Source organism: Mytilus trossulus, chromosome 12 (genome assembly GCF_036588685.1).
Source record: "Mytilus trossulus isolate FHL-02 chromosome 12, PNRI_Mtr1.1.1.hap1, whole genome shotgun sequence".
NCBI lineage: Eukaryota > Metazoa > Mollusca > Bivalvia > Mytilida > Mytilidae > Mytilus > Mytilus trossulus.
This window is the reverse complement of record NC_086384.1, coordinates 23,751,124-23,760,985: the sequence shown is the minus strand read 5'-3', so window position 1 is coordinate 23,760,985 and position 9,862 is coordinate 23,751,124. Positions and strand designations below refer to the sequence as shown.

The 9,862-nt window shown below is 31.0% G+C and overlaps 1 protein-coding gene across 12 annotated transcripts in view; it reads left to right on the top strand.

The window, feature by feature from the left end:
* Window positions 1-1,358: 1,358 nt before the first annotated feature.
* Window positions 1,359-9,862, top strand: part of LOC134693398 (uncharacterized) — a 53,890-nt gene continuing 45,386 nt past the window's right edge. For 3 of the 12 annotated variants that reach the window (XM_063554195.1, XM_063554204.1, XM_063554202.1), the window contains exons 1-4: window positions 1,367-1,504; window positions 2,962-3,102; window positions 4,836-4,900; window positions 5,590-5,761. The gene's annotated coding sequence lies outside the window, so the exon portion shown is untranslated. Of the gene's footprint in view, window positions 1,505-2,961; window positions 3,103-4,835; window positions 4,923-5,011; window positions 5,033-5,589; window positions 5,762-9,862 lie in introns of those variants that run through there. The other 9 variants (XM_063554201.1, XM_063554197.1, XM_063554200.1 and 6 more) reach the window with 8 other exon arrangements.

The following is a 9,862-nucleotide window of genomic DNA, read 5'->3' as shown; positions in this document are numbered from 1 at the left end:
ATAATGGGCGTTATACTAAACTCCGAAATATATAAAAACAAATCACACAAGACTTACAAATATAAAAAAGAAGATGTGGTATGCTTGCCAATGAGACAACTATCCACAAAAGACCAAAATGACACAAACATTAACAACTATGGGTCACTGTACGGCCTTCAACAATGAGCAAAGCCCATACCGCATAGTCAGCTATAAAAGGCCCGATAAGACCATGTAAAACAATTCAAACGAGAAAACTAACGGCCTTATTTATGTAAAAAAATGAACGAAAAACAAATATGTAACACATAAACAAACGACAACCACTGATTTACAGGCTCCTGACTTGGGACAGGCACATACATAAATAATGTGACGGGGTATCTAGCTTGGGACAGGCACATACATAAATAATGTGGCGGGGTATCTGACTTGGAACAGGCTAAATAAATGCGGCGGGGTTAAACATGTTTTTTTTATATATATCAACCCTCTCCCTATACCCGTAGCCAATGTATAAAAACAAACACACAGCAATACGCACAGTAAAATTCAGTTTAAAGGAAGTCAGAGTCCGTTGTCAGACTAGGTAGCAAACGAACCGAAACAAAATGACAAAGATACATAAATTATCAATGGACTTGTAGCAGTAACTGGTATGCCAGCTCCAGACCTCAATTAAACTAATTGTAAAATTATGTCTTCATCATATGAATATCAAGAAAATCGTCAAAATCACAAAAATACCAAACTCCGTTGAAATCCGATGAGATATAAGTCTTAAAATGAGGCGGAAGAAGCCATGCCTGTTGTTTCTGTAATTTCTAGTTCTGGTGGATATATTTATGGCACCCAATCAGTAAAGTTCGTTTTGTTAATGGAAAGAACATCATCAATATATCTGAAAGTGGAATTAAATAATCTGGCTTCTTTGATCTTCTTGTTTTTGACAAGTGTCTGAAGGAACTCTCATTCATATGAAAATCAGAAGGGGTCGGCGAGGAGAGGCTCATATAGTGCGTTCCCAAAGGAATGCAGACAATTTGTTGAAAAGGCCTACCTCCAAATTGAACAAAATATGTTGTTGATAATAAACTCCTGCATATTGATCACTTGTTCTTCTGTGCAGCATGTTTTACCATTTTGTTCACTAATAACCTGTTAGGGCTGGGTTTAGTATCATACCATCATGAGATATATATGCCCCCAACCCCCAAATCCGCCTCTGAGATGTAACATCCCAGAATGAAATGTGTCCCCGGGTTTGTACTAATCTGAACATTCTGATCAATATTTAATAGAATTGCGTTTCATGAGAACCACTCGATTACTGTTTGAGGCACAACACTCTTAATGCTCATATCTCTCCCCTTTCTTGAAAGTTCTCATGTACATAAATCGTCAGATCATCACATCGTTGAAATGAAAAGAGTCTCAGATTGAAAGACCACCTGTTCGGCTGTATATGAAGTAAAACAAAACATTGCGTTCACTAAGTATTGATCATAAATCTGCAGTACTGGTTAGTTTGGTCATTTCATGATTTAGTTTATCACTGGTCAATTTTAGATTTTAGCTAAATAGTCTTCATTAATTATGAGTTGAGTTATTTTCTATATTATTCTGGTATTACTATATTTCAAATATTTAGTAATCTCTGTCACCTAATGATTAAAACGGTACCAAATAGCATTAAAAAAAACAAAACATCCAACAAAAATTATTTACATGATAAAATAGAGTTACTCCCCTTGTATCATATTTCTAACAAGCTTTGTTTCTATCTTCTCACTACTAGCTGCAGCGGAATGTTAGAAAAAATGTCAGTTTATCTATGTATGCTTGTTTATACAACTGACAAAAGTCAATAGCACCAATAGAGGAAGAGGGATTCATTATCTCTAATGATATATATAGGGGGGATAAGAGGGGTCCTGATCCCGAAATCCCGGACTTAAAAAAATGAAATCCCAAAATCTCTGAATTTAAAAACATCTGATCCTGGAGTCCTGATAAAGGTCCTTTCCAACCTTATATATATAGTAGTATAGATATTCTGGTCTCAACATTTTTGTTGTTATTGACTTCTTGAAACTTTTGGTCTTGATTAAATTTGATCTGGGAATTTGATTGAGGTATTGTACATTTTGTAATTCCTGATGCTAACGTGGTATTGTTTGAAATAGCATAATTGATACTGTATGTTAAGCACCCAACAATCAATCAATCAATAAAAGCTGAAACTACTTAACATTCAGTAATATTACACTTAAATCAATATTATCAAACTTTATATTATTAGGTGCTGTTATTATTATTCATTATTATTTGTTGGATACCAATCTTCTTGGATTTCTTTGTTACAAGCTTATAGGATTGTACCAATACTTCGGCAAAACCTCATTGATTAAATATGCAAGTTTGACATAATCAACAAAAATTGGTGCCTACGAAAAAAAAATGAATCCACTGTAATTAGATTATAAAGGTTATAAGTTTAGGGAAAGATAAATCAGAGTGTTCTTTCTTATAAAAAGTTATAGAAATGATTTGCTTGAATAAGATTTCTAATTTATACTTAATATACATGTATATATCATTACAAATTTGAGATATCAAGAGTTCTCTAATAAGAGTTACATATACACTATATGTATACAACTTTCTGTAGATGTTTCTAAAAACAGCTGGATTGAGTCATTCTCCCTTTTGTTTATTCAATGTTCATTAATTTCTTAGCATGAAATTAACCTAGGAATGAAATACAAATATTTTAGCTGGTAGGTTATTTCATCTGCAGACATAAGAGTGTTATTGTTTTCTTCCCATGTAAGCCAATTAACATGCAATTAAAAACAAGTGATGGTTGTCAATGTATACATATATTTTCTTTACTGTGAAAGGACTCTCTAATTAATATTATGTGTAAATTGAAGTATAGTTGTTAACTAAATTAAAAGATAACTTGTAAATTCACAGAACAGCTGAAACTCATCTGAAACAGATAAGAGAAATCAGCATCACTACAGGCTGTGAAATCTATTACAAAGATGAAATTGACATCAGAAAATAGTTTGAATGGAAGAATTAAGTAAGGATGTACAGTTTTAATCAATTAAGGTGAGATTTATATAGCTGTATATTTCATGCAAATATTTCTTAAGTGCAATTTTTTCTTTGAGAACTCTGTGCAGTAGACTATTAAACAGTAACCACACACAATATATTAGAATATTAACTAAAATGCAAATAGAAGCCCATCTGAATATAAATAAATAGCAATGCTGCCAAGCATGAATCAGACATAGGAAAAAAAACATTTTAGTTAAATTTTAGACGGTTTTCATGAAAAACGAAAGTGGCCACATCCGTGTTCATCCTTTATATTAAAATGTAAGTTGTATTTTATGATAATACATAACATATATAAAGGTTGAGGATAAACACGGATGCTGCCACTTTCATTTTTGACAAAAACCATCTGAAAAGTGATGATGTTTTGCATATTTGATAGATTTTTCATATTTAAGCTTGAATCGGTTTTTAATGCCTAAATCAGTTAAAATCTTGCACATAAACTACTTGAATCAAATGAAATAGACACTGAAGTGTTTAAGAAATAGTCAAAATCCGTCGTCAGATGAACCTGACATTTGAGGCCAAAATCCGTCCTTACCGGACCTACTCCTTTATGGATAAAAAAATTGGTTCTGCTGCATTAGTTTTTTTCGTCTGGATATTTTGTTAAGTTTATGTGTAGTGCACTGCAATTAGAAAATGCACTCATTGACAGTAGTATTATAAACATGTACATCAGTATAACATTTATTTTAAGCACATTGACAGATATGACCATATGAATTTGTCTGCATATATAAAAATAAAAAAAGATGTGGTTTAATTGCAAATGAGACAATCCACCAGACAACAAATGACATAGAAATTAAAACTACATATTATTTGGCCTTTTCGAGCTGACTTTGTGGTATGGGTTTTTCTCATTGTTGAAGGGCATATGTGTTGATATACCCTTCAACGATGAGAAAACCCATACCACAAAGTCAGCTCTAAAAGGCCAATTATGACAAATGTAAAATAATTAAAACATGAAAACTTACAACCTGATTTAAGTAAAAAAAAAAAACAATGAATGAAACACAAATGATATACAGCAAAAAATTTTAGATACATGTATTTGTTTCAAATGCTGAATTTAATGCACAATATATATAGTCATGATATAGTCATATTGAAGTCTGTTTCACTAACCATTTTAAATGCTTAGACTATATTTGTGTAAAAGCAAACTTTTTTTTCTTTTTTTTTGGCAAAGTGAAAACTGCCAACTCAGAGGAAAAGGAGTGATTTGACATTACAGTTGAACTTGAACAATGAATGCAAAAGACATGCAAAATCAATTGTTAAAAGTATATATTATTCAATTTTTTGTCAGATTTTTAAAATTTGATCTACATAATTTCTTCAACCAAGAAAAACATTTCATTAACATCCATGTTCAACGTTATATTTGGACTCATGAACTCGACTTGAACAGTCACAATTTAAACAGTGCTTATTTGGTTTCAAGGGGTTCATCTGAACCCCCGAACCCCCCTGGCTATGGGTATGCACGATGCACACAATTTATCAATTCAAAAACAATTTTAGATACATTTGTAAAAAAGATGTGAGAGTTGAATCAGCATTGTATCTTATAATATTCCAGACAACCAGACTACCATGGTGTAGAGAAGTGTTTATATTTGTTAGATGGTTAGGTGATATACTGTGTATTAATGCAATTAGCATAGATTGCCCTGATAACTCACTGTAATGTTTTTATTGCTCCACAGATATTACACAGATGTGCAAGAACATAGATAACAGTATGTTGAAATAAAGAATTGGTTTGAAATAGGTAATATGATATAAGTTGGCAGGTATGTATCAAAGAATTGTACAAGTTATGAAAGTGTAGAAATAGTATTAGCTGAAAGTAGTATAAAAAAAGGAAAAACAAACATTTCTACCTTAATGCCAATGTTTTCAGGTTTGATTTATGTTTACTCTTCTTTTTTTCTACAATTTTGATATATAAAAAAAAAACCTTCTTTTTGCGTAAACCCCTGATTTTTCATTGATACATGAAATTTTAAATGGGAGATAATTTGAAATGAGCAACATAACATAACAAAAGTTGTTTCCCTTATTCGAATTTATTATAAGCTGCTTAAAGCTATAAATCATATATCCATTGATAGGATTAAATATTTTATCCTATAAGGAATTTGAAAAGTTTATTGACATAAGAATAAGAAATTTCTAATCCCATAAAAATAAATAGACAAAATGACATTTTACATTTAAAACACTGAAGAAAATAAAAATACAATGATTCTTTTTAGGTCACTTTTAAAATTCACTAAAAAAACAAACATCACTTATACTTTTGTTTATTAGCATCAATACATTAAAGTTTATTGGGAGTGGCAAGAATTTTATTATAATCACTTGAATAAAACGGAACCATACATTTGAATTTAACATTGATGTGAATTATAGTTTATTTACCTGGAGGCTTTAAATACTACCTGTCATTTATTTCAGGTAACCATCACAGGCTCGATCACAGGTGGACAATATAACACAACAATGGATTTATGATATTTGTTTGTTAGTTGACCTACAAGTGTATTCTGTTGGCCCTAAGTAAACAGATTTCAATGTATGATGGAGTACTAGTTTATCTTATAGAACAGAGGAATATTGTCCCATGCAGGTAAGTTTTAAATATTGATAGGGAAATTTAGTGGCACTTATTTTATTATTCCATCCTGCTGGCATAAAAATTTGTAAGCAAGAAGACCACAGCTGTGGTACCAAAGTACATATGGAGTTGGGTCACAATCTTTTACAGCCAGTTTCGACGAATGGCTGAAAGCACTCGTAACAACCACTACTTTAAACTTTGTTTAAATGGATGACAACTAAATAGTAGTAAAATATTTTAAGTTTTTGCCAATAGAGGAAGATGGGATAGGATCTATATAATTGCACCCAGCTTTATATACATATTGCACGTCTTGGGCATGATTTGAAATAAATGTTAAAAAAAGAAAATTGTATGTCATTAAACTAGATAGAATGGAAATTAAAGATTAAAGATAGAATATTGTAAGTGTTTCCTAACAGAAATCAATAGATAACTTGTAGCATTTAATTCTATAATATTTTGACCCTTTAATACATATTTCTTAAGGTTTGATGCAGATACAAGGTATACAGCAAATCTTCCTTTAAATGGTCAAAAGGAATATATTCAAATGTTTGAGATTTAAATTGAATTAAAATCTTATGTTAACCATTGAGGTATGAACAAGTCTAAATACCAACAAAATGATAACTTCATTAACTCAAACAAGTAACGCACTGGCACATATAGTATCAAATAAAAATAAACAGATAGAAGATCTTTACAATATAAATATACATTATACATTATGCAATAAAAATTTATATTTTCAGACATCAGTCGTACATAATTTTTCTAGGGCTTGTTTTCTCAGTTTTTGGGTTCCTGAATTAGGACGGGAACAAAAATGTAACTTGTGCAAGTTTTAGTATTAATCTTCACAAAACATAAGAAATCTTTGGCCTTTTCTGCCACAGATATGATTTCACAGAACCATCTCACTTGATGTTGTTGGATTTAAGTAACGGCTACATTGTAATAGAATAAATGACCCACAGTCCGAGAAACATCCAAAATAACTTCTCTATTTTAATGATTTATTGGGGCATATTTGGAATGCTTTGCACTTCGATCATTTGTATGTAGAAATATGCAGTTATCAGATAGAATTAAGTTGTAATAAGTCTTCACATAAAGAGTAGAGACAAAAAGACCCATCTGTTTTTCATCAGTATAGATAAAGAGATATGAATTTCAAACAATGTCTACAATAAAATTAGATATGAAATTCTAGTCCCTATTTGAAACAAGAATACCCTACCATATACTAATGATAAGCCTACATAAGTATTGATCTGTAACTTTGTCAGGTATCACCTTTACTGTCCTTTAGCAAGTTAGGCTCCTGCTGTCTTTTAAACAGTTGTTAATGTCTGTGTCATTTTGGTCTCTTGTGGACAGTTGTCTCATTGGCAATCATACCACATCTTCTTTTTTATATATTCAATAAATAAGATCTATAAAGGTCATTATTTGACTTTCAACCATATGAATTTCTTTTGATCATTCTGTAGATCTACCATTGGTCCCACGATTTAAATTACAAAAGTATTGTGAAAAATTGTCTGCTCATTTGCATGTGAAGACTGTATCTGGATATTTATCTGGGATAAGTGTTAGCTTTTGGGTGCCTGTCTCAATTGTTTGGATATTTATTCTGGATGTGTTTAAGGCTAGATATTAATTCACTTTTAAGTTGACTTTTTTTTACCTTTTTCTATTTTACTTTAATTAGTGTTGTACAGTTTCAGATGCTTAGAAAAACTCATATGAAATTAATTGATGGTACATTATACTAAATTACTCATGACTAGCAAGAAGTTTTTCACATAAGATTCTTTTTTGTTGAAAATGAGTCTCAACCTTGGATGTTGCTTGTTAAAACAGTTGTTTTCTCGAATGAAAATGAATTCTGTAGCATCAACTCCAATGTAGTACATGGGGCGTGTCACATGACAAAAATCTGCACATTTGCATAGACATCTGTAAGATGAATTTATACCTTTAATTTAGTTGTTTACAAACATTCTCATCATATTAAGTAATTGTAGGTTCACGGCAATCAGATGATACTGAGATCTTCTTTCACACATTAATACATGTAATATACAATATAAACTATGTAGGTTAAATCTAAGGGCGATGGTATAAAATTTTCAAAGCGTAATAATTCAACTTTTTTCCTATGAGCCATTGTATTATTACGTGTAAACCTGACTAGAACTACACATAAGTATACCCTTTAATATCATGTTTGTGACATTAATTTGAATATAAGTATATACTTTGGTGGGGAAAATTATGTATGTTTGATGAAAATTAGTATGTGTGAATTGTTATAATTGTTGAATTGATGTCCTGGCCTTCAATTTGTTCCACGTTGACATAATTTAACTTTTATTTTATTTTTTGTGACACTTTGACACCTGGGGTGAAATAAGATATATATTTTGTAGGTTTTTAATGCCTCTTTAGTACTCAATTTTAATAAATATTCTTTTTAATAATAGATAGATATTTTTGGACCAATCACATGTTGGTGTTTGTAGACAAGAAATAAGACTGTGTTTACCGAAATTACGTCTTATAACAATAGTACCAATGTATCCTGGTATCTTATTCATCAGTCAGCCCACATCTAATTGATTTATAAAGTAAGCATAGGATAGTATAGGTAAACATCTCTCTGATAACTTTTTTTCCGCTTTTTTAAATCAATTTAAAAAGAAAGTGTACAGAATATATTGTGAGATTTTTGTGCTTATTTTAAAAAAGTTGATAGTTAGAAAATAGTAAGAACTAAAAAAGAGTCTTTTGCAGTCCCTCTATTGAGAGAAGACCAAGCTAGTTGTCAGGATGTTTTTTGTATTTTTGTCCCTTTTCTTTCTAGCTTTCATTCACATACATAATTTTTAAGGTACAAATGCTTTCTTCTGGAACACATCATTTACAATCTTCTGAATACATTTAAACATGCATTGTATAACCTCACATGGATAAGGGGTGAATCCAGTTATTTTCTAAAGAGGGTTTCCCAACCCCCCTTTTCCTGGATCTACCACTAATCGATTAAGGCATTTTCCCTGTAATCTTATTATTAAAAAAATTGTCAAAATTTTACAGGCCTTCCAGATAAACTTCTGGTTAGGAATTATTTTTATTGATAGTATTTCTAGAGAAATTCTTGGTATTTTTCTCCTCTCCTGGGAGAATTTTATCACAAATAGATATTGCCCTGTGATAATGACTTGATACAAGGGTGATAATTGGTTAACAACAAAAAGAGTGTGATAAATGATTATTGTTACATTCTAAACATGTAATTACTGCATGCTGTATTAAGGGGGTAATGTCATTCATAGATAGTAATTACTGGTTGTGTAACACTCTCTATTGTAAAGACCTATTATTTCAACATTTTTACAGAAATCTGGAAATTGCATCTCTAGAGTGGAAAAATTGAGGCTGTTTTGGATAAAATGAAGCTAAGACTTGGATTCTGTTTTTTTCGATCGTAAAAGGTGCAACCCACATTGAAACGCAATAAAAGATGTTTTTATAAAATCTGAAATATGGGGGTTGTAACTGAATATAAAGGAAGATGGTTGAAGTGAGGTCAGAGTTCTTCAGGCTGAGAATTGACACCTGGTTAAGTTGAAGGGAGAGAAATGTAAATTCAATGCTTGCTTTTCCCTATGTTGATCAAATATGTCATCAGCTAGGAGTGTGGTATAATTACAATTTGACAAAATTTATTTTCCATAGTTCAAAAGATGCATAGTACAGGTCAAAATTCGCTCTGTTATTCAAATTGGAACTATATACCAGTAGATAACAGGAGGTAATATGGGACATACATCAATTCTACAGCAACCCCAGCAACAGAAAAAACCCAAAAAGATAACTATAGATGAGCATATGGTTTTCAACAATTGATATTATTTCTTTCATTATTATCAATGGCACATGCAGAAAACAAAATTTGAAACAACTAAAACCTGATAATTATCAGCAGAATGAAATAAAATATATCTGAAATATTAATCCTGGACCACACACTGATTATACTTATATATAATGATTTAAGTGTGATTAAATGTCTAGATTGCTGTGAAATAGAGTATCAAT